A 26,878-nucleotide genomic window follows, 5' to 3' on the forward strand; every position below is an offset into this window, starting at 1 on the left:
GTTTCAGTCTCAGGACACTAAATCAACTAAATCCTGATTTTCCCTGGAAATAGATTTCAGCAGTAAGCTAAAGCTGATAAGATTAAGCACTTTTTTTTCAGATGATGCTCACAATGTTAAATAAAAAACAAGAAATAATGTAAAAAATTCAAGACTTGTTGGAGACTATGGCAAAGTAGATGATGATACTAAACATATTTTCCCACACTCTGAAATTCAATGAAATGCATATCAGGAAGCAGAGCAAGTAAATCTTTCTGATCATGTTGATATTTAATTAGACATTTGAAAGGTTTGTTGTTCTATGCAATTTCCTTACAGATAAATGTTTGTTTGCATATTTGTTTGTTTGTTTGTTTGTTTACTGATAGAATAATGAACTGCTGGTAATCTAGTTATCAATACTGTTAAGTTAGGAAAAGATGTAAGACTTATGTATAGCAACTGCTCTGTTTAAATATTATATAAGTTTTATTCAGTTTGTCTGGAAAAGAAAACTAGTGAGTATGTAACTTGAAAGATAATCTCTGCAGTCAATAAATAATTAATGTATTATTCATGAGTAGTTTAAAAAAGAAGAATGGTAAACTGACTGAAAGAACTTTATCTGCTGCTGAAGCAAATAATCCTTTAATTTAAAACACATCGTTTACCTTCAAAATCCAAGTTTCTTTTTCATGGAAAATTGATTTTCAAAGGAATTGTCTTCAGTGGAATACAGTTCCTGGAAATTCAACAATTTCCCATTACCTTTTTTTCTGAATACATTATCTCTGAACTCTCAGAGCATCCACAGTCAAAGTCATGCAGGAGCCGGGGATGAGAAACTGGGCACTCCAAGCTCACTGCCACAAAAACCCAGGACTTTCCAAATGTGCTGGGTGATTTACCGGGTGATTTACTGGTGATCTGGAAGTCGTTGTGGGACTTTCCATGTTTCTAGACAATATCTTTCACAGATTTCTAAGAGAACTAGTAATCTATAGGCCCACTCTTTAATAGAGTAGATCAAAATCTAAGAACTTAGATTTTCAGGTTTCATTAAGACAATTTTTGTGTAATTCACTTTGAATAGCATAATTCAATGCTTGCTTTCCATAGCTCACTAAGAGAACATTTTTGCATTTTTTCTTGGTAAAATATGGAATCTAGTTCTTTAGTATTTTTTGTTTTCCTCCGCAATTAAAATTTTGAGTTCTATTATTTCTTATCTGAACACATAACAAATCTATGTGCAAATATTTAAAGTGTATAGCAAAAATGTACCTTTAATACCAGTAAAGTTTCATGGTAACTTTATAAGTAATAAAATGTTCCTCAAATATTTTCAATAAAATAATACAATTGTGTAATATTTGAAAGGCAAGAGACTGTATTCTATATAAATCAAAAGTAAATGTTGTCTCCTAATCCTAACCTATAACAAATGAATCAAATTTTGATCTTTCATTGGAACTGAAGTGCAAAATTGGAGTAATTATTCTGACGACAAACTTAGATCACTCTTTAAAAAAAGCTTGAATTTGACCAAAAGGGGAAAGATGAAAAAATACATACCTTCTAAAAATGTAGTAGATTGATAGAGAAGCTATCAAGAAGATATAGAGTGTTTCAGAGAATTAGCTATAGAAGCTATAGAGTGTTTCAGAGAATTAGGTTCAACTTTGATCTCAAAGTAAGGAATCTGTAATCAGTTCACATTTAATGGACAATTGTGAATTGTTAGAAAAGGCTGATCAAACAGCAGAACTAATTTCTGCAGTTCATTAGCATGACAATAGTATTTCAGATAAAATTAATGGAAAAAGGAAGCCAGATATTAATAGATATATTTACATCTGTTGCAAGCATGGTACAAATAACGAATTAGCAAACAAAGTGAAAAAATCCTCCGTTTTTTTTAACCGACTCTTCACTAGACAAGAAAGACAGTTTCTTCTGTAATACCAAGAAAGGAGAAATAGAATCTGTCAGTCATTAAAATGCAAGGTATATAGCACTGTGGCTGTCTGAAGATGAAATTGGATTTCTCTGTCTGGGCTCTTCTGATTCCCTTTTATTCCACAAAGTAAATTGCTTTGCCATAACTTAGTATTTAACAGGAAAGGATTCAGCTGGCACTGGTATTGCTAAAAGTTTATTAGGAACCATACAATGCATTCTCTACTACTGAAAATTGTGTACTGGAAGACTAGCTCTTTTTTTTTTTTTTTTTTTTTTTAATACATAAATAATTTCCCAAATATCTTTTTGCAAGTTTGTCTTCTCATTTATTTTTATTTTATTTTATTTTCCCCTGCCTTTTAGTTCTTTTCATTTTTTTTTTTCCTTCTGAACTTTTCACATTTATTAACAGCCGCTTTATTTCTATTAGAAACAAAAATATTGGAAACTGGAGATTACTGCATTTTGTGATAGAAACTTGCAGAAGAACTTTAAGCTAAAAAAAAATATATCTTTGCCTTCATTTGATCTAGTATTCTCAAGAATGTTAGACTCTATTTCAAGCCTGACAAGTATATTGTTATTTGCTTATTACTGTACATTTATATAATAAACTAATATCCTCTCTGATGTTATATGTGTCTGTACTGGCATCCTGTATATTCAAGAATACTGATGGAGAAACTGTATCAACAATCTGTGCCAGCTTCTCCCTTGTCCATCCGAAGAGCCAGCAGAAAATCAAAGACTGCAAAAGTCCACAAGAGCATAGGAAGACAATGTTAGAAGGGGAACTCAGACTATAGACTCCTGAGCGGAGACCTTGTACAGGACCCTATCTGAGCTATCTCAAGAGTGCCTCATTCTCCATGTTCAAATGTGAAACCATTATCATGAATCATTGAGAACTGTTCTCTGAATCCTCTTTCAGACTAAAGTAAGGCTCTTATCTAGGCCTGTGGGAGACACTGGAGGAAGAAGAAAATATTTTGAGATGTTACAGGGTTTGCTATGTGTATTTATACTTTGGAGGAAACAATATTTATATTTTGGAGGAACCAAAGAGAATAGGAAGGACTTTAGGTGAATTGTGGAAGAGCAAGTGTTGCAAATAGAAAAAAGTCCATTCACGTGGAAGCATCGAATTACAGAATCACAGAAACACCGAGGTTAGAAAAAACCTCCAAGATTATCTAGACCAACCATCCACCTACCAGCAATATAATTCAGCTAAATCATGTCCCTTAGTACCACACTGAAATGTTTCTTGAACACCTCCAGGGACAGTGACTGCTCCACCTCCCTGGGCAGCCTCTTTCAGCTCCTGACCATCCTTTCAGAGAAGGAGTTTTTCCTAATATCCAGCCTAAGTCTCCTCTGGTGCAACTTAAGGTCACTCCCTCTTGTCCTGTAGCTAATTATGTGGGAGAAGAAGCTGACCTTCACCTTGCCTCCACCTCCTTTCAGAGAGTTGTAAAGAGCAATAATGTCTCCCCTTAGCCTCCTTATCTACAGACTAAAAAGTCCCAGTTCCCTCAGCTGCTCCCCATATGAGCTGTGCTCCAGACCACTCATCAGCTTCATTGCCCTTCTCTGGACATGTTTCAGAGCCTCGATGTCTTTCTTGTAGTGAGATGCCCAAAACTAAAGATAGTGCTCAAAGTGCAGCCTCACCAGAGCTGAGTACAGAGGGATGATTGCTTCCCTGCTCCTGCTAGCTACACTATTTCTTGTATGAGCCAGAATGCCATTGGCCTTCTTGGCTATGTAGGCACACTGCTGGCTCATGTTTAGCTGAGCATCAGTTCCAGGTCCATTTCTTCCACACAGTTTTCCAGCCACTCTATCCTAAGCCTGTAGCATTGACTGGGGTTGTTGTGGCCAAAGTGCAGGACCCAGCACTTGGTCTTATTGACCTTCATCCCACTGGCCTCAGCTCAAATTTCTCTGTAGGCCCTTCCTACCCCCAGGAATATTGACATTTCCTCCAAGCTATGTGCCATCTGCAAACTTCCTGAAGGTGCACTCAGTCCCCAAACCCAGGTCATCAATAAAGATATTAAACAGAACAACCTCAAGTATTGACACTTGGCAAACATCACTCATGTCCAGATACCAGCTGGGTTTTATTCCTTTCACCACCATTCTCTGGGCCCAGCCCTCAGGCTAGCTCTTTACCCAGTACTGTCTAGAAGGTAGGCTCAGCTGGTAGTGTTCTGTGTCTGATAACCACAGTCTGTTCTGTCCTCTTATTTTCTGGAAAGGGACTCTTTACTACAAGAACATGTGTGTATAGGATTTGAGGTGTCAGCAAATGTGGTGGTGCAAGTGGCTATGAGATCACCAGGAAGATCAAGCCAGACAATCCAACATACAGGTGAAGTGGCCTGGTACAAAGAGGTGTCTGTGTGAGTCTAATGGACAGCTTAGATTTTGAGAGTGAATATTGTCTCTAAGGTCAAGGTCAGTCAGGTGGACACCTATGAGATCAGGAGAATCCCAGCCAACTTTGGAGGTGTGTTTAAGCATGCACACACGCGCACGCACACACAAGAGAGACAATCTTTACCAGCAGCTGGAGTGGAGATATGGCCCTGAAGACTCATGTGTCCTGGTATTATCAACTGGGGACACTGATTCAGGGACATCTACTGGGGAAGCTGATTGAGCTCCACTGCTGGAGGCACTCACTTTGTACATCTGTACACATATACTCTCCTGTTCTGATGAAGAGATGAGCACAGTAACACCTCTGGTGCTGCAATAACTCTGCTGTGTGTCAGTATGTTATGTAGCCAGCTGTATGTATATGTACACGTGTTGCATATGTGTGTGCACACTTGCATGTGCACGTGCACCGGAAATTCATACTCATTAATGATAGCCCCTGATGAATGAAGCTGTGCCAACCTCACCCATCTCAGGCTTCCACATAATTTCAGTAAGAGATGAAAGTTAGTTGCTACAAATAGATGCTTTTTTTTTTTTTTTTTTTTTTTTTTTTTTTTTTTTGTGGGAAAGCTGTTTAATTTGTGCAGTCAAATACTAATAAAACACATTTTGTTTATTAAAAAAATAAAAGGAAGCTGCCATATATTGAACACTCACTCCCAAGGAAATTTTTCAATTTCTGGTTTCTGTCTTTTTATTTCACATTCAACAGGGATAAGGGAAACGCTTTAAAAACAGGACACCTTGTTTGTGCTGGATCTAAAAGCCAATGAAGTGGTTTTCATTCACAGTAGAGAATTCAAAGGTTTTAGAGAATGTAAGGTCTGTTTATTGCAGGAACAATACACACCTTTTTTGGAGGTATATTTAATTGAAAACGCAAACGTTACTATGACTATTAGAGTGAATGGACTTTGAGGCAAGTATTTAATCAGCTACATAAACTTTCAAACAGATAAACCAGGAAGATCAAACAAGAATGTGACTACTCCAGCTCTGAAGACACCTAAATCTATAAATGCAGAATCCTATTTATCCTGAATTTTTCCAAGATATGTAGAATTTTCAACTTACACATCCCAGAATCATCCTTACACTTTTTTGAACTTCATCAATTAAATCTCCTTCCTATTATTCCAGAGAGAGCTTTAAATCTGTCTTAGATGAAACCTGCTGATGTCAATCCAAGTTAATTTTAAAGAGGATAAGATATTACCTAGGTTTAGTCACACAGTTCCTTCTGAAACAAGGAGTTCCCCAAATTTACGTTCCATCTTCCTAATTCACATTTTTGTACAAATCATAGTCTTCAGTTTCCTCTCCTACTTGATTATTCATCACCTGCTTTTTTTTTTTTTTTTTTTTTTTTTTTTTTTTTTTTTACTGCTTAGCTTCCGTTTCAGAGTTTAGAATGTATTTGATCTAAGAATGATGAGAAAAAATATGAAAGCTTTCAGCTTTTTAAGAGATTTATAGAAATATGTCAAATAATGATAGTAAAACAGTTATGGGGAATGAAGCTAAGTGACTGTTGTACATGATAACTGAACATTTTTATTATAATGTAGAATAAATTTATCTGTTAATATATTAGGTATCAATTTTTTACTTTTCTATTATGATAATTATTATGTAATTGTAGTATGATTTGGAGTCACAGAAATCTGTTCATTACAACTTGCAGAAATTTGCATTGTACGTACACGTCAGCTGCCTGAGCCAGAGGTTATGGAAGTTATAAAAATCACTAGGCTGTTCCTAAGTCAGTAATAACAACAATAATTTCAGTTTCATTTATATCTTTGAATATCTCTAATAACCAATCACAATGCAATAAAATATTACAAATGTATAATTAATAACAATTTGTTTTTATTAAGATACACTTTAAATTGATACGTTATTCTGCAATATTTACTCAGTTCTGATAGAAGTATAGTGTATGCATTTATTTCTGTATGCCAATAGCTACTTAAGTATGCAGAGTAATAAATAACATTTGAAGATATAAGCATATAAATATTTAGTCAACTATTAGTTTTATGACATAATTCTACATAAATAGAGAAAATGAGCTCTAAATGGTAGCATTGACTTCTGTCCAAGAAAGCAAGTACACACAATCAAAAAGAAAAGAGAAGTGCTAGGTGCCTCCAATCATGCAGTTGGCTGTTGCAGAAAACACAGGCAGTGTCTTTTATGTTTATCTAGGCAACATAAGACAAGTAATGGTCTTACAATTGCAGCAAGGAAGGCAGTGTAAGCAAAACTAAATTGCTTTATTTGTACAGCAATTTGTACAAATACCAATACTGTAACTGACTGCTTATGACAATTACTGAGTTTTTAAGTGTAGGTTGTATATACAAACATCTGTTAAAAATGGCAAAAGCTGATTCTGATCAAGAGAGTAGGTGGAAGGTCTAAGTGACACACTGAAATGCTTTCTGTCTACTCTGATTCTATATCCCCTACTGAATAATAGATTTGCCTGTTACATATATGACTCAAAACGTGGCAAAATGTGGCAAACACAAGTCTGATCTTTTGACTTTATGACTTCAACGGTGATGTCAATGAACAGTTAGCATCTAGTTCTCAGCACTCCATGAAGAACAGCTGTCTAGGAAATAGGGCTGGTAGGGAAAACTGCTGTTTTTGTCTATTTGTTTTTGTTTAAATGGAAGACTTGTAACTCCTTTGAAACTCTTAGAAAAATGACAAATAATTCTCAAAGAATGTGAAGTTGTGTATGAGGTAGACATAGCATATGTTCTTAAACAGAAAATGTCAAAATAGAACATACAAGATTTTTGACACTTTGATTTAATGCTGAAATACAAATTTTTGTCAAATTCACTACTTCACTGACTGAAAATGTGAGATGAGTACCAGACTATCTTCTTTGTAAGACTTTTAGAATTTTTTTAGACCAGTAAATTGTCATAGTTTGAAGGCTGTCATTGCTTCAGCCTTCAAACCCGCTTTGTTTTTCCTAAAAAAAAAATAATAATAATAATAAAAAAAAAATTAAAGCAGTATTTTTCTTTTTAACCCAACTTTTATTCTGTACCAAATAAATAACTTAGAGAAGCTGAAGTTCATTACTAAAATTATTTTATCTTTATCAGCTGGAGTTGCAATCTCATCAAAGAACAGCATCATTTGTTTAAAGATTTATTTTCATAGGGTAGAAGATGCACTAACAATTCCAGCTGCACTGAGAGCATTTATATTATCATTGCCAAGCAACAGGCAGTCAACAGCACATCACTGGAACAGGCCATACAGCAGAAATGTGCACAGCTGCTGCTTCTTACTGACTTCCCACTGTTTAGGGCATCCCACAGCCAAAGCCAACCACCATGAAAATAATTAAATGTGAATATGTGACATGCCTCATGAGAGTCTTAGAGACGTGGCATGATCCCTATTCAAAAAGCATGTGAGGTGGTTGAAGGAATCTGATGTTTGAAGAAAATCTTATGGACCATTAAGTTTCAGCATTGAAGATTTAATGTATAATATACCTTTATACCATCTGGATATTCATTTCTAAGTTTTTGAAACCACTAAGATCTAAATAAAGTTGAACTTCTTATTTCCATGCAGAGTTCAAGAAAGTGCCATACTGAAAAAAAAAGGCTTTACTGTATTCCACAAAAGGGTCACACATTCTTTTATCAAAACATTAGCAGTGTAAGCATAGACAAACTTAGATATGGGAGATATAGTATCTCTTATTAAACCAAAGTATAAAACTACAGAAAACAGAAAAATGAGATGCACAAACCTCTCTAATGAATCATGTGCAGGCAATGAAAAAAAAAAAAGGGTGTTGTTAAAGATTAAGCTACTTCTGTCATCAGCCCAGTACGGAGAAGGAGCTGAAATCAGTGAATGCCCCCTAGTAGGAATTCAAAACATAGAGGAGGTATTTGCTCTGATCTATAGATAAGAAACTGCTTCCAGTTTCTCCATTTACGTGTGGGCCATATGTAAGATACCATGCAACAGTGAGAGTAACACCTGATACTACTTTTTGTTGTTTCTGTTTACATTGAAAGATTATAGGAGAAAATTGCTCCATATAAATCAACTAATTAAACTTTGAATAGTGCCAATGTTATACTACTTCAGTTCTATGATTTGGTGATACAAATTTCGAGGTAAGTTACAGTAAATCAACATATAACTCACATTCTCTGTTCCACCTCTTGCCTTAGCTTCATAGATCCCTATGGCCAGATCACTGTGTCAGTAGCTATGTGCATGGCAGTTATTCAGGGCAAATAAGAAATGTACGAATGTGTGTCAGAAATCAGATAAAAGATCAGATCAAACAGGAACCATCTTCTTCCAGATTCCCATTTGTATCATAAGAATTTAAAATACTATTCAAAATATCCAGAACAAAATACAGTTGTCTTTATGCCATTGTGATAAAACAACCACATGGAGGCAGCGAGTTGTTACTCTGTCCTTAGGTATGCTTATAGGCATATTAAAGGAACATAGCTTCTGGTGGAAACTTCTGATAGAAGCCTCTCCTATCACTTTTCATCTTGTCTTGCTGGTAAGCTGAGTTTTCAAGTACTTTTCAAAGAATGTCCATGGCTTTGGGTAAAGGTGTATTTGGCAACAGGTTTATTGCAGATCAAAATTGAAGTGAATAAACATCTTTGAGACTCTTGCCAGCTGGCTCAACTGGTAACAATCTCAAGGTCACACAAGGAAACAATCTGGAGCCAGGTGGATTGAGATCAGAAGGGTGCAAAGGCCGTCTTACACTTCCATTCCTAAACTGCTGTTTGTGGACCTTGGCAAAATGTAGCTGACAGCTAGGAAATGTATACATTTCTTGCCAGCTCAGCCAAAGTGAGGCCAATTTTTGGGAGGCCTATGAGAATCCCATTGCAAAGTTTTATTGTCATAATTTACAAGGTGCCTGCACAGCAAGTGCAGCCAAAGGATGATGATTCAGCCTGTGACAGATGTAAGAGTCCTGGAAACACAGAGGTGTTCCAGCCAAAAGGGCACGTGTGCTATTCATAGCATATGTTTCATGAAATGTAATGTCTTCTTGTGTTCTGCTTCAGTGGTGGGTAAATGAGGAAAAGGAGGTGAGAAAGCTGAGAAAGAAAAATCAAGCTGTAAAGGTATTAAAATTAAGTCTTAAGAAAAAAAATAACAAACAATAGCTGTGAGTCTTCTTTGTCTTTCCTGCTCTTTTCCCAATATACATGTACTATATTTTTCCCCAACAAAATTGCTTATCCTAACTTCAACCAGTTGATAAAAATTCTAACTGAAGAACTGAGAGTGGGTGAAGAAAGCAAACAGACAGTCCATAAGTGTCCAATCTTTTGGCTGATCTGGGCTGGACTGAGTAAAGAAGAACTGTCTTGGGACACATATATGTAGGTCGCTCTGAAAGTAATGCTTCCTTTTTATACCCATGGGAACTTCAACAGATACAATGAACACAGTAACTCTGCTTGAGCACCATGTCTTAGCCAGGGTTGCCACACACTGAATCAGGCTGCCTGGGTTTCCATCCAGCCTTCTCTGGGTAGCCTGTCCCAATGCCTCATAATCCTCCTAGTAAAATATTTCCTCCTAAAATATATTCTAAATCTCCTCTCTTTAAGTCATTCCCGCCTGTCCTTTCTCTATCAGACTCTATAAGAAAGCTAGTCTCCTTTTCAAGTATTGAAAGGGTGCAACTAGGTCTCTCTGGAACCTTCTCTTTTTCAGGTAGAACAAACCCAGCTCCTACAGCCTGTCTTCTTAGGAGTGTGGTTCAGCCCTCTGAGCAATTTAGCATATTCTGTTAAAGTGATTTTACTGAATTATAAATGTTCAGCAATCCTAAGTTCTGCTCCAGAGAAAGAATAGTTAATTTCCTAAATTAATTCTTAAAACCTATTTCAGAGTATACCTGTATTTTGAAGACATGGGCAAGTGAGTATACGAATGAAGCATAGAGGAGGGCTTTTGAGAGGTTTACAGAAGGATTTACAGTAATAAAACCTATATTGGAAAATTCTACTGATGCGTAACTAATTGAGTAATTGAGGCTCCTTTGTAACTATTGTTAGTATTGGAAATATTTCTTCCATCTATTCTTTTTGTATTAACATATCACATTATCAGTCATGTAGCTGCTGTGTTAATTAACATTACTTCCACTCTTTTACTGGACAAAGCAACTTTATACTCTTCATTTTGCCCCACAAACCGAAAATTCAGCACCTTTTCTGAAAACGCTAGCCATTAAATTATTTCATCTTCTCAAAAATCTATTGCTCTCTATAAAGAAAAATATGAGGTGAAGAAAAAAATTAGATGTGTTTGGCATTACAATAAAGAATATGCTGATGTCTTATCACTCTGTGTGATGTATTTTATTGTTTTAAATTAAAAAAAAAAAACATTCCAATTTTCTGCATTATTGACTAAAGCACTCACAGACATTAAAAACTTGCTACTACAGAATGTGGGCTGATGTATCAGAGTGTCAAGATCTGATAACCTTGAAGCTTTCTGAAATGCTGAGTTTAAACAAGAGATTTCAGATAATGTATTGATACAATAAGAAAGAAAAACTTCAAACTTATGTGGAGTGCTATGTGAAAGGCTTCTAGGTATCACTGTAAGGATGCTTCATATTCTATTTTTTTTTTTTTCAGAATAATTATATATATATATTTTTTTTAAATAAATATTTTAATGTAATTTATTACCTACTAACAGAAGTGGAGTCTTGTAGCATTGTAGTTGATTAAAACTTGAAAGAACAATGAGATGAATTAAATTTATCTTACCAATTTGAACTTCAAAGAGCTTATGGTGAGGAAGAACAGTTTTATGGCCTACTAATTAACAAAACTGAGGGTGAAAATACATAATTGTTCTCAGAGTAATCCTGCTGGGCTACTTTCAATTAACCAAGCCTCGCAAACATGCTTTTCTAATTTAAAATAGGTAGGCAGAATCTTGTATAATAGACATTATGTCTAGCTGACATTGGCTGAGAGTGATGGAAATTATGGATTGTTCAACAGAAATTATGTCCTTCTGCAGGGAACAACAGATATAAAGACAAATATTTGATTTGAGTGGAGTTTTTAGACCATAGCTTGATAAAATACTTAAAACAGCTATAATTTAGAAAGCATAAGAGCAACACAGAAATTTCAGAAGAAACAAATCTTATGCTATCTAATGCTACTGAAATTAAACGTAAAAAAAAAAAAAAAAAAAAAAAAAGGACTGATAGCTATCAGCAGAGTGGGATGCCAATGGTATTTACAACAGATGCAGAGCAGCATCACACTAGAAAATAGGAAGGACAGTCATTCATGTCATTCATGTTGGATATTGACAAGACTTTGGTGACATTACACACAGTCAATTACAAAGTTATACAGGATGCATCAAAAAGGTTTTGTTTGTTTGTGGAATTTATAAATCTTCTTTACATTTTTTTTTTTTCTTTTCCCAGGGATGGAAACAAAGAGCTTCCAAATTTTCCAGCACTCTGATGGTAGACAGAACCTGGTAATATTTATAGTTTTCTTATAATAAACATATCTGACAATTTGAATACCAGTAAGATGGAAAGCACTCTCCCTATTACAAAGTTTTGTCCATCAGTAATATAACATGGGATTGCATTCTAGTGAGATCCTTCAGTCTACTCCACAAGGTGTTGGTTATAATGAAGCACATTTGAAATGTCTCTACAGCAATGTATGTAGCATGAATAACAATCAAGAGGAGCTATAAGTCTTAGCACAGTTTCAGACTTACAACACTGACATAAGTGAAAGCTGGTGGGAAGAGCCATGATGAACAGTTCTGGATGCTTCAGTAGGGACAGGCAGAGCAGACAATTTGGGAGGTTGCCAGTGTGTATGAGGGAATGGCCGGGCTGTGGATCTCACAGCTGGTGATGAAAAGGTTGAGATCCTCTGTGTAAAATGAGCAATTTAAGTGAATATTACTGGGGAGCTCCACTATCGCCAACCCAGCCGAGATGTTGACATCAACAAATTATTACTTAAGAAATTATTTAAGACACCTCTAGACTAGCCTTCCTTGTCCTTATGGAAGAATTCAACTTCCCATGTGATAACTGGGAATATCATATTTGATACAAATAGGTCCAGGAAATTCCTAAGTCACTTTGATAATACCTTCCTGATAAAGGAAATAAGGGAGCCAACAAGGAAAAATGCAATCCTAGATTTGTTGCTTGTATACAGAGAGGTTCTCATGGGTGAAGTGGGAACTGATAGTCATATTGGCTATAGTGACTATGAAGTACGCGAGTTTTAAAATCTGTGGTGAGAGAAGGAAAGCTGCCACAACCTGAATGTGTGGAGAGTAGAATTTAGGCTGCAATTAGTAAGGTTCCAGTTGCCTGGAAGCTGGCAAACAATGTTCCGGTTTTCAAGAAGGGCAAGAAAGAATAACCTGGTAATTTCAAGTCAGCAATCTAAATTCAGGGTATGGTAAATCAAAGGGATTATTGTAGGACTTAATGAAAAACACTTGAAAAACAATGCAGCTATTCATCACAGCCAACATGAGTTCAGGAGGTAAAAGTCCTATTTAACAAACTTAATTTAATTTTCTCTTATGACAAATTTACCCATCCAGTAGAACAAGAGAAGCACACTGATGTAATTTTTAAGATTTCAGCAAAAATTTTGGCACTGTTTCTTGCAATATCCTTCTGGACAAAACATCTGTCATACAGCTAGACAAATGAGTAATGCAGTGCTTGAACAATTGGTTGTTGGGCTGGGCTCAGAGGGTTATAGTAAATGGAGTTACATCAGGCTAGTGGCCAATTGCCAGTGGGTTTCCCCAGAATAATATTTTATAAATAATATAATAATATCAGAATAATATTTTAAAGTAATATAATATAAATATAAATAATATTATTTTATAAAATATTTTCTTTATTTATAAAGAGTGTACAATAATATATATTAAAAAAAAAAAAAAAAAGATTCTCTTTTCTCTTATTTCCTGTAAAGAATAAAGTAGTGTCAGACTTCTTCTTTAAATATCCCTTTTACACCATATGCAAAGCAACCCTGGCAATGCTTCCTTTAGCTAAGGACTACACTGAATTATTCATGGGAAAGCCATGTGTCTCATGAACTGAAATTTTTCCAAGATTCATGTCTCCTTTCCCTTTGTGTTCCACATGTACTCACGCTACACATCCAAATGGCAGACATAAACAGATTAGATGTACATTTTTTCATGTTCAAATCAATGTAGCCTATATAATGGAATTTTGTTTGGACAATCTTTTTTTTTTTTTCCCCAAAGTTGATTTATGGCACTGATTTCTTCAGAGGTAGAGGGCCACCAGAGTTTGTATTGCCATCTCTTTTATGAGATCTATTAAAAACCACATATATTTGTGGGAATACATGAAAAAATACTCAGAGCAGAAGCTGTGGAGCAAGATAGATGGCATGGGAAAGGAATGCTGAAAACCAAGGATACCTCCAGAAGGAGAAAAACAAAGTCAAGTAAGCTGCCTGATAGCTGCGTGGCAACAACTCTAATTGGAGGAAAGGTGCATGGCTAGGAACGACTCATGATTCTGATGGGATAAATGCCTGCATGCAAGGTTAAGGAGTATTTGTGGAATGTTTCATTGACATGTAAAAGCGGGTGGAAAAGTAACAAGAGAAAACTTGTGAATATACATAAGGGGTGTTTGAACCTGCAGTAAATGATGTGGATTGTTCACATCTGAGTCTGTGCCTCAGACTCTGCATATCCTTACACAGTTGTTTCTTATAATTCCTGTTGTTAAAATAGTTATCACAGGTATAATCTTCCACAGAAATTTTTTATTTCTCATAAGCAAAGACATAAAACACTTGAACATTAATCTTCATACTTAGCTAAGAATACAGAAGAATTTTCTTACAAGGTGATTCTGCACCTCCCGCATATTGTTCTAATACTTCCTCGCTCTGGCACTTGTACAGACTTTTACTGAAATCAGCAACATAGTCTGCCACAAAATATACTGATGACTGCCAGATTGATTTTCTACTGAGAGCAGTGAAGCAGCTCACTGAGGACCCAGCATGCACTGGATCCAGCACAAGAAAAGTGTCAAGAACATGTATCTTGAGGCAAGAAAGGGAGTCAGTAAAGAGGAATCCGGTCAGGCAAGATGTCTTTTGGCAGTGGTGAACTATTGGATTGTTGCAGCGATGGTACATAATCTGATACATAGTACAGTTTCCAGTCTTCAAACTGTAAAATGGCAATTGATAATTATGAACATTGTCTCCAGTTTAAAGTCTTAAATTGGCTAGGTTCTATGAGATGATCAAGGTTCAAAACATTGGTGATTTCTCTCTTCAATTCCAGTTGATATTCTGAGAGATTTGATGATATTTTCTCTTCTTCCTTTCTTCCTTTCTTAATTATGTACCTCTGTTCATTTCCATTTTCTTGAGAAAATTCCAGATGTAGGCTTTTTTTGCTTTTTTTGCTTTTTTTTTTTTTTATACTTCTATGATAAATATGATTCCCATTCACTATTTTCCCTTCACAACTTGTCTTTTAATACAGCCCTGATCTTTTCAAGGTCTCCTATAATGTTTAATGTTCCATTTCTCTTATTTTTTACCTGTTTTTCTCAGTCACTAAGATTTGCAGTATTAGATATTTGAAACATCTTCCCTGCTTCTGAACCACCTCCTTTTATATATCTAAACCACAAGTAACGGGAAGAGAAATTCTTGATTTTTTACCATGTCTTTAACAAGCTTTGTCCATTTTGTAGTTTTCATAAAAAAAAGATTAATTCTAGGTCCTATTCTTTCTCCAAAAAAAGTCAAAAACCGTAAGTATTTTCTCAAATAAAATAAACTGAGAATGCATACTTTTTCAGATTCACATGCATTTAATAAATCACTAAATCTAAATCTTGATTAACGGCATTTTGCTTTACTTAGGGATGGTATACAATAAAGGATGTGGTAAAAGGAATACTTTTCCTTCACACCCATTTATTTGGAATGCACGCTTAATATGTACAATATACTAATGAGACGTTTCAGAGAAATATAGAAATCTTGTATCTGAGATGACTAAATCTGCAACAAGCAAATGAAATGCTCCTTAGTTATCCACAGTCTTACCACAGTAGTCAGCCTGTAAACCATGTCCACCCACTTCTAGACAAAAACATCAAAGTTATACAAAAACACAAAATTTGTCCAAAAGCAGCAAAAACTGACAGAAACATTCTTAGTTATGGTTGAAAACTACTAAAGATAACCCTTTCAATAAAAATCTTTTTCCATAAAAATTATTTCTGAGAATGGAAAGAGATAAAATCTACGCATATAAAGCATTAAGAAATGCTCTGTTTAAGATGTCAGAAATATACATATATGTATATACATATGTTACTCTAGTTTGCTATCTGTAATCTTGAATCTGGACCTTATATTCCAGAGATTCTCTGATTGTTCTAAACAATATTTTCCAAAAATTATACATTCCAAAGGCTACATTTCAGTGAGTCTCTTTGTGCAATAAAACAGGTTCTAAATAAAGTAGCCAAATCAGTAGCAAGAAAAACTGCCTCGGGAGAGTCTGAGTGTAACTAAGCAACAGCAGCTGCCCTCTGTACCTTGACTGCTTGATGTTTTGGTATATTTTGTAAATTTATTTAACTTGATATTCTGGCATATGCATCAATGATCTCTTTCTACAACAGTCCTTGGCTTCATATGGAGTTTTCATCTAAAAGAAATCCCATTTGAGTGTGTAAAACTTCCCAAACAATTCTAAGAGAAATTGTAGCCATGCAGTGTATGTAGGTCGCTTCAAAAGTAATGCCTTTATTTCTGTGGAAACTACAATAACACTAAGAGCACAATAACACTATTTGATAGACCAAAATGTCAGCTACAAAACTCTATTTTTCAACATAGTTACCAACGTTAGCTATGCATTTTCAACAGCAATTGCTTGCACTCGTAAAAATCCACACCAGCAGAAGTGACCTCTGTTGCTGTCACCACTGCTGAAACACACCATCCACTATCTAATTTTGCTCAAATCCACTCTTTGGTTGCTATAAACATTAAGCAAGTGTCACTGAACGCCAGTTGGTGCCATTTATTCCAAATGGAGGAATTCTATTACACACATTTTCTTCATATGCACTTCCGTGTCAGACACCGTTTTGTTAGGCAGCCCTTCTGCTGCTGTCTGTTACATAGCAACAAAATGTAATTGAATACTTTAGTTCAGTTGACCTTTTGTAGCCGAAGGCAACTTCATGAGCTGTGTGAAGAAGTGTATTAGTCTCTTAGAGGTGCAGTATTTGGGACACAGTAGAGGGATGAGAGAAAGGACAAAACTAAACAAGAAACTTCCAGTCTGCAGATCAGCCTTGGATGCTTTAACTTTTTCTGGATAAGAGAGAAGAGAAGCAAACAAGATAAAAAAGGTAGATATTCTGCATCTTCAGATGGATATAATTAAAAATGTGAAAATTTAAATATATTTAACTTGAAGAAGGTATATTTTTGGAACAAAAATTTCTCGCAGAATGCTTACTAGAAAATATGTTGAATTATAACTCAAAGGAAATTCTGCTGACTCAGAAAATTTGAAATGAATTATACTGCCAAAATGCCTCACATATTAGCAGGATAATTGAAACAATAATAATAGCTGTGATTCATAATATGGATTCTGTCCATAAGCCAGCTGTATATATTGTTTGTGTATATGGTATTTGTAGATATGATTTTACTCCTTAGTCACTCCATCAGTTTAGACAGAAATGTTAGCAATGAATTATTGTATGAAAGAAACTGAAAAGATACAGAATTTTATTTTATATGAACAAAAATACTGGGGGGTTATAATATCTTTAATGATATTATTAAGCTGCTGACACTACTCCACTACTGCTGCTCCACTACTCACTGAAATAAAGTACTGGTAAGGCCAGTAATAGTTAACAATTCCTCTATATGGAAAGAATTGAATGTAAAGAAGGTAAGGAAGCATAGTGAGGAGCACTCTCGTTAATATTTTGTTGTCAAGTGCAGCAACAGTACTTGACATTGTATTTCCTTAGCCACACTATTCATGCAAAGAATGATCATAGCTCCACAAGAACAGATCAATCCTACTACAATTTCTTAATGTGTTGGTTCCATCAATGGAGAAAAGTAGAGATATTCTGGACTCTTCCCATCATTCTGGTCAATGATTTCCACATCTGCTTTACATCTCACAAGTCTGTTTGCATAGTTGTGTAGAGTAGATTGCTGAAATGATTTGGATTAAAAGCAGTCCTCAGGGATAGTTAGTTTATAATGGAAATGTTACAGCATCCAGATAGCTCATAACTTAAGCGTTTACAGTTTGTATATAGTTTTCCTAAATCACTACATCAATCTTCAACTCTTTCTGATTTTTCCAAGCATTCAATTGGCCAGTTCCTCACTGTGTCTAAGAATATGTTGTTCTGGCTTCAGAAGAGAGCCATAATAAGGAAATATTTCCCCAAATGCAGCAGAAGGTTAGCATAGAAACTTTGTGCAGTAAAACTTTCAAACAGTTTTTATTCTTTATTCATGAGTTTGTTCTCTCTGCCATAGAAAGAATGTGAACTTTGTGTGTTTCATATAATTAAGGTTTAAGAATTTACATCTTCTGTTTCTTTTTCAAAGAGCTTCCACCAGCCTAACAATTGTGGATTTCTGTGTAGCACCAGGACAGGAGTATGCAGACTTAAGTATGCAGATATAGGCAAATCCATTTTGCAAGTCTACCTTTAATTACAATTTTGGTCTTTTGGCAAAATGGAAGGAGTTCCTCAGTGTTAATAATAATGGGATACCTCAGTATGAATTCCAGTAAAAATTTCAGAGCTCCAGGTATTCTAGGTTCAGAGTTATTCTAACGAAAGTTTTGAAAATATGCATCACAGACTTGTCACTTGGCAGGATGCATGACTCTAGCCATTTGCACTGATATTTTGTTTTGTTCATTCAGGCTATATGAAAAAAGTATAACTCATTTTTAAACCCAGAAATAGTGTTTTACAGTTAACACAGCTTCAAATCTAATTTCCTATGGACCTCATTCTCTATTCTGTTGGAATTTAATTAATTTCAATGTAATTTCAGGATATCCCAAGACTTAATTCACCTTTTTAGGACATCCGTTTACATTTCTTCTTGTTCTTTTAAAAACAAAGATGAAATTAGCATCTAGAGAGCATACAAAATTAACTGACAGGAATCTTTGTCTTCTTGGTCACTTCTTAAATGTCTGAAAGTATAATATTTAAGTCACCTCCCATTAAACTAAAATAAATTGGAATTTATTATTAATTGGAAGTGAGTTTCATAAGAAACATAAGAAATAATGAAATTAAAGTAAAATTTTCGGTATTTTATATTTCAGTAAATATTAGTACTGTTTATATTGTTTTTAGGTGAGTTTTCCAACTAATAAAAGGATATTGACAATATTAGATTTTTCATACTTTCTGATTTATTGTCTGATATCAAATAAACATGATGTAGATGACTAGTTTATGTTCAGTGATGTCAAAGGAAGACTTTAAATGGATGAATTTGTTTTCAAAATTTAAGTTCTTCGTAATGATTAACCAGTTTGATTTGTTTTGATTTTAGAAGATGTACAGTATTTTCTAGCTGTAAAATCTAAAAGAAGTTATGAAGCTCTATGGAAATTAAATTGATTTTACATTTTAATTCAATATATATGTCTCTTTTCACCACTTTTATTAATACTAATTTCATCTGACATACAAACATGACATACACCACTATCTTTCTTCTGTGCTGAAGCATGTAAAAAAGACTACAAACATCTATTATACATTAGCAGCATAACTATTGAACTGATCATACTGGGTCTTGCTGAGATGGAGTAAACATTTCATAGCAGGCCAAATAATTCTAAGATTTGTATTTGTGAATAAAACCATGTTGGTAAAACATGAGTGTTACTGCCATTGCAGAACAGTGATTTCACAATATCCAATTTTCAAATGCACAGTTTTTCTAATTGTGCGTTTACACATACAAATATACACAAACACCACCCTGAAACTGCATGAAGAAGTGGGGGGAAGACCTTGGGAGAAAACATAGTTGGGGCAATTGATCCAGACTGGCCAAAAAGATATTCCATGACACGTCATGTGAGCAGTTTTGGATGCCACAGTACAAAAAGGACATAAAAATACTAGAGAGTGTCCAAAGGAGGACTACAAAGATAATGAAGGGTCTAGAGGAGAAGACATAAGATGAGCAGATAAGTCACCTGGTTTGCTCAATCTACAGAAAAGGATATTGACGAGAGACCTCATGGTGGCCCAGGGCTTCCTCAAGGAGGGGATTGAAGGGGTAGGCACTCATCTCTTCTCTCTTGTGACCACAGATAAAACCCAAAGGAATGGCATGAAGCTGTAACAGGAGAGGTTCAAGTTGGATGTCAGGAGAAGGTACTTCACCAGAGGGAGTGGTCAGACACTAGAACAGCATACCCAGAGAAGTGGTCATGACACTAAGCTTGCTGGAGTTCACAAAGTGTCTCATATATATGGTCTTTTTCTTGAGGGGTCCTGTGTGTAGCCAGGAGTTGGATTCAGTGATCCTTATGGGCCCCTTCTAACTAAGGGCATTCTATGACTCCATGATTCTATGATTACTTAATGTTCAGCAATCAAGCTGAGACAGAGGAAGAGGGGGACAGGAGTTGTCTTCCAAAACGCTTGTTGCTTAGAGGCTGACTGGGACATAACTTTGCTTGAGAAGTGATGAATGATTGCTTTTTTATCACTTATTCTTTTTACTCTTTCCTTCAGTCTTTAATCTTTTTATCAACCTACAATTTTTCTCACTTTTTCTCTTCCTATTCTGTCCCACTGAAGGGAGAACAAAGAGACAAATGAGCAAAGGGCAGTGGGCACTTAGCTGCTGACCAGAGCTGACTCTCCACACTGATATGTAGTTGATTCTAATCACAGAATAATATAATAACAGAATATCTTGACTTGGAATAAATCCACAAGTCTGATTTCCGGATCCACACATGATCACCCAAAAATCAAACTATATTTATATGACAAGGAAGTTGTACGACACCATGAGACCTCCTCTCAGCCTCCCCTTCTCCCCTTCCAAATGACTTCAGCTATTCATCATATTTCCCTCTACACTTTTCACCAGTATTACAGTTCTCCTTCAGATACTCTATAATAGTTTTTATTTCTCTCTTATATTGTGGCACTCAAAACTGCACAAAGTACTTGAGGTGAGGCCAGGGCAGCATAGAGCAGAGTGGAACAACCCCTTCCTCAACTGGTTAAAAATCTATGGCTGATGCAACAGAAGGTACAGTTGACCCTTTTGACTGCCAAGGCACACTGCTGACTCATATTCAGCTTTCTGTCCTCCAACCCTTTTCCTCAGGATTGCTCTGCAGCCTCTCATCCCTCAGTCAGCATCATCCATAAACTTAGTTTAGAATACCTTCCAGGCCTGCAGTCAAGACACTGATAACAGCCTTAAAGAGAACTGGCCCTGAAAATGGAGTTCTGGGGAACCCCACTAGCAATTGGCCACTAGCCTGCTGTAAGTCTATTTGCTATAATCCTTTGAGGCCAGCCCACCAACAAATTGTTAAACATTGCATTACGTTCTTGTCTAGCTGTATGGCAGATGCTTTGTCCAGAAGGATACTATGAGAAACACTGCCAAAATCTTTGCTGAAATGTTAAAAATTACATCAGTTTGCTTCCCTTGTTCAACTGGATGGGTAACTTTGTCATAAAAGAAAAGTAAGTTTGTTAAATAGGACTGTCTGTCTATGTATAAATGTTAAATAGGACTATCTATGTCAGTGACATAGATGACATGATTGAGCGCACTCTCAGCATACTTGCTGAGCTGGTGCAGTTGGTATGGTGGAAGCACAGGATGCTATCCAGATGGATCTGTACAAACTTGAAAAATGGGCCCATGCAAACATAACCAGGTTCAACAAGGTCAAGTGCAAGGTGTTGCACATAGGTTGGGGCAATCCCAGATATGTATACACACTAGGAGAAGAAATCATTGATATCAGCTCTGCAGATAAGGACTTGGAGGTCCTCAGAGATGAAAACCTAGTTCTAATTAGTACTAGATGATCTTTGAGGTTTCTTGCAACTAAAACCATTCTATGATTTTATGAAATAACTGATCTTTAGGCTCAGGAAGAATAAAAAGTGTTGGGGAGAAGCAACAAACCAACAGGCACTGACAAAGATCTTAATTTTTTTATTGTCATTTAATTATATAAAAAGAGACCTATTTAAAATTCTGAAAAAGCTAAACAAAATGGAGCAGAAAACTTGCCATTTCCTTCAGCAGTTGAGACTCTGTATCATTATATACATCAGACTCTGGGATCTGGAGGCTCTGTATTCCAACTCAAAAATCAGTTGTTACAGAAAATTCATGTTACGTTCCTCTTTCAGTTGTCTTTTAGTGTATGAGCAGAGGCATCTTTTATATTCTTGCTTAGAAGAATTGTACAACATGCGTGTATACATACATATATATATATATAAATTCTATCCTACCATAGATATATTTTTAAGACTTAGTAAAATTAATCTGACACATAACCTCAGAAACAACGTCATTGGGAATTCCTTTTTCTTTTCTTCCTTTCTTCCTCCTTCATCCCTTCCCATACTCCTTCTTGCTTCCTGCCTCATTTTCTTTCTTCTCACAATGAGAAAACCAAAATAAGCCTTTTCATTGCCTTGATTTGTGCAGAATATCAAGCAAACAATATTCCATGACACTTTGTATGTGCCTGTGTTCTGTAGCTGATTCAGAACTGCAGAACTTCCCAGTGAATTTTCAGTGCTTGCAAAGTCAAGTTACTCAAACTTGCAGATGCATATGTTTTTAGAACAGTACCATTTGGTTTTGTGTCCTACTCTCAGAGAGTGGTCAGGCACTGGTATGGCCTGCCAAGGGAGCTGATGGAGTCGCCATCTCTGGCAGTGTTCAAGAGGCGTCCGGACTAGAAGCTGCGAGATATGGTTTAGTACCTTGTGGTAGCAGTGGTAGTGTGAAGACGGTTGGACTAGATGATCTTATAGGTCGTTTCCAACCTTGTGATTCTGTGATTCTATGATTCTATGATTTCTCATCTTATCTTATAGTAAGTATACTGCATGGTGCTCAATGTTTTAAATCTATCATGGCTCTTACAGACTCTGATGGTACACTTTCACTGACCAGCCCAAAAATGCCAAATGAGATCACTGATTCCCACCATCTTTATTGTTCTTATATATCTTATAAGAAATGTTGTAACTCAACTTTTATTATAAACTCTTTGTTTCTGAGATTTTTTTTTATAGCTTGGGCCATATATCTGAACTGAAAAATGGTGTACCTTTCAGCTCAGTGGTAGTTCTTTTTCTGATTTTCTTTTGTTTTACAGAAAACTGCAAAAGACTGAGAAGATGGTATAAAGGTGGATGCATGTAAGGCCAGAGAAACCAATTATTTTAGCATAATTACATACTGTGATCCCATAAATGAATTTTGCATTTGGTAACCACTATGCATTTTTAAAACAGAAGTATCTTAATAAAATAATAAATAGCAGGAAACGCTAAATAATATTAAAAATAAATCTTAGATATTTTCGTTCTTTTACTTCTTGGCAGTAGAAAACTGAATATTTTTCCATCTTGTGGAAAAGGAAATTTGACTGTACATAACTATTCATAAATTTGCAGAAGAGAAAACAGGAAAAATATCCTTACTTAAAACACAGCTATACCAAACAATTTAGAGAAAAATGGCAAAAATATGAATAAACAATAAATTCATTATTTTTGTTACCAAAGATTTGAAGGGTTAAATAGGGTCACATTTTTATAAAATATCTCAATTTTTTTCTGTGTAAGCATTTTCCTTATGAATGTTTTATGCATGATGTTGTCATAAGGCATATTATTTAATTTACTTACTGTTTTCCTCTCATTTTCTACTGAAGTCAAAATGAAATTGAACATAAAGAAACCATACATTAAAGACAAAAGATAATGCATTTCAAGAACATTTTGTAAAAACATTTACTTGTAATATATAACTTCGCTTTTTTTCAGGAAACTCTATCTCCACTGTGGTTACAGCATCCCTCCTAGTTTGTCTGTCTTCCTTTTCACGCCTACCCAGCTGCACAGAGGCTAAATTTGTTCAGTGAAGTGGCAATCTCATTTTTTTTCTGAACTGATGCTAAAGCTACCAGAAAGTTACCAGGACAGCAGCTGTCTTTCCTTAATGCTGATCCCATTCCAAATACAGAGTATATTAAACTGCTTAATGCACCAGATTCGATCTTTCCCTAGGATTTTCATATACTTTATATCAATTACACTGGAGTGGTGGTAATAGAAAAATACCCCATATGAAATCTGAGATTAAAATTACATTATTACCTATGTTAAAAGCTTTTAATAGCAGATTTTAGAGAAAGAACGCAGGGGGGAGAGGAGAGTTATGATTTTTTAGGGGGAAAATGTGGGCTGAGCATCTGTTTTAGGCAACATTTCTCATTAATTATTTGAAAACTGAAATGTTTTAGGTAGACCCGAATTCTGAAAAGAATTTTATGAAAGCTGTAGTTTATTCTCTATATTTTGATCTAAGGATTTTTGTTGAATTGTTTTTCCCTTGATACAAAAATGCTAGGCTCTCTTAACATTCACACACTGTACAGATATTGAAGTAGAACTGTTATTGACCAAAACAAAAAACAAAACAAAACAAAACAAAAAAAAACAACATGACTTTAATATGTATATATATTAAGTACAGTGAGACATTTCTTTCTGACGCAGGAAAAGGGCAAGAACTGAGAATCCATCTCTCTTTCAGTGGAAAAGTGAAACTGAAACTGTACATGGTCAAAAGTAGGGAAGTTTCTTTGCTATTTTTGGATAGATGATGATTACTAGATGAAATGGTTCAGTGTTTAGTAATATTTTCAAATTTCATAAAATTTTTAGGTTTCTTTGGCCACTTCTTAATTTGATTTCTGAGTCTCTGGTTTCTATTGAAGACTACAAATCATATACATACATTTCTGTTGTTGCTGCTCCAGTTAATCAAAAATTATACAGTTCAGTGGTACAATCCTAACCATTTAGCTGTGCTGTCACTCCAACTAATGAAATCTCCAAGGACACTTTGGCATCTTCTGCTAACAGGGAAAGGCTTAGTTTCTGTCATTGCAATCTGTCAGGCCTATTCAGTCACAGTCAGTGACTAGTTAGATTGGTTACCATGTGGCACTTCTAATTTCATCTTTGTCTCACAACTTTATCTCAGAAGATTAGTTATATTTCATTTAGCTATTTTCCAACTGTCTTTCATTAAGGCACTGGCAGATTCCTCTGTTCATAATCAGTGAAGAATTGCTGCTCCAGAGAGCAAGTGGGAACATCAGAATCATGCTATGTCTCAGACATTCCAGGTTAATCTTTTTTACTTTATCGAGTACAGCTGAAACTGAGTGGGATGGATACCCTGCATAATAAGAGGATGTTGTCAGTCTGTTATTAACTAATTTGCTTCAGGATTCTTTGTTTTACGGCTTTTTCTACCACCTTCACCTAATCTGGTAAAACGAGCTTTAATGTAAAGCTGCCTAGAAGAAGAATGATGCAGCTCCAACTGTGTCTGCTTAGAGATGGGAAAAAGAGAACGGGTCCATGGAATAGAATCTGAAGAGCAGCCAAAAGGAATTCCAGCCAGTAAGTCACTTTAGTGGAGGCCCCAATTAAATGCCTCTATACAAAGACAAGTCATATGGAAAATAAGCCAGGGGAAGTGGAACTTTTAGCTCTGTCTAAGGCTATGATATAATAGGGCTCAGTGAGACATTGTGAGAAAGCTCACCTGATATAAGAGCTGAGATGGATGGCTACAGGCACTTCAGAAGAGAGAGGCAAAGAGAAAAAGAGAGTAGGCTAGCTCTCTGTATTAAAGGTCTTGACTGCATGGAGCTTAGCCATGATGATAAAAGGATCAAGTTCCTTAAGGGAGTTGAGGCCAAGAAGAGAGATATTGTAGGTGGAATACAGTATAGACAACTCAATCAAGGCGTAAATGTGTGACATTATGGTTCAGATTTCTACAATTTTCCTTTATGATTTTTTTTAATACTTATTTTTTTAGATATTTAGAATTACTAATTTGAAAATATTGTTAGCCTCCATGTTCTTTTTCAAAATATTCAGGTCAGTCTTAATGTAACTTAAAAAGTATGGTAGTGTGACAAGTGTCACACATTCCCTTACAAGCTAATTGCTTTACTTTTTGTTACAATTTTTTGCTTACTGTTTTCCAATGGATTTTCTGGCCAATGGTGACATTTGTAAACAGAACAAATCAAACTTATTAGGAGAAGAAGGTCATGCCAGATATTTCAAATAAAATATCACTCAAAACAAAATGACTTTCTCCACAGCAACCTTTTGTCTTTTGTGTGTGTGTGCATCTGTGCTCTTTTCCCACTTCTTTTATCTTGTCACCTAAAAAATTCTTCATTATTTTTCAAATGTTTACTACCATGGATTAGGATAATTATATATGAATCTTCAGACAAAGAAGAAAGTGGGAAATGCTTCTGTTTTATAGCTAAACTATCAGTGATAGTCACAGCTGGACTTTTTACTGTTTAAACTTATCAAAATTAGAGGAAATTTTTATAATGTTTCTTTAAAATTTATTGTACAGCAAAATTTTGTATCAGCAATTCTAGTGACCTCCAGTGTACTGCAAATTTAACTTTTTTTCTTCCAGAATCATCAGATCCTAGTATGTACCACATAAACAAACTGAATGTTTAGTCAGGGATCTGAACAATATCCAGGGGGACATTTGTAAACAGTAATCTTGCAGCATAGCTACTCAAAACAACATCAGTGTTATATCTCATGGGTACACTTTTTTGAGTCACTGTCCCATGTTTGATTTTTGGATGACAGAGATCTTGGGACATTTACCTTTATACAGCTGTGTAATCCCTAGAAATAGTAAGTCCGTATATGAAAAGGTCAGAGGTATCTGAGAAATAAAAGCAAATGATTTGTTATGCATCTCTTGGCACCCCACTATTTGGGAGGGAAAATACTGCGCCATTCTTAGTGCTACAAAAAGAGCGTTGAGTTATTACACCTTTCTTTCATGCTGTTCACACAATGTCTAATGGATGAGACCTCTAATTATTATAGAATTTTTGGGGGTGAGGATCAGAAACTGAGAAGACACAAAGATGGACTACTAGAGATTAAAACAATGTGAGAAAGAAACAGCTTCAATGTGAGAGAAAGAGGTAAAAAGAAAGA

This window comes from Phasianus colchicus, chromosome 1 (genome assembly GCF_987193195.1).
Source record: "Phasianus colchicus chromosome 1, bPhaCol1.hap1.1, whole genome shotgun sequence".
NCBI classification, from domain to species: domain Eukaryota; kingdom Metazoa; phylum Chordata; class Aves; order Galliformes; family Phasianidae; genus Phasianus; species Phasianus colchicus.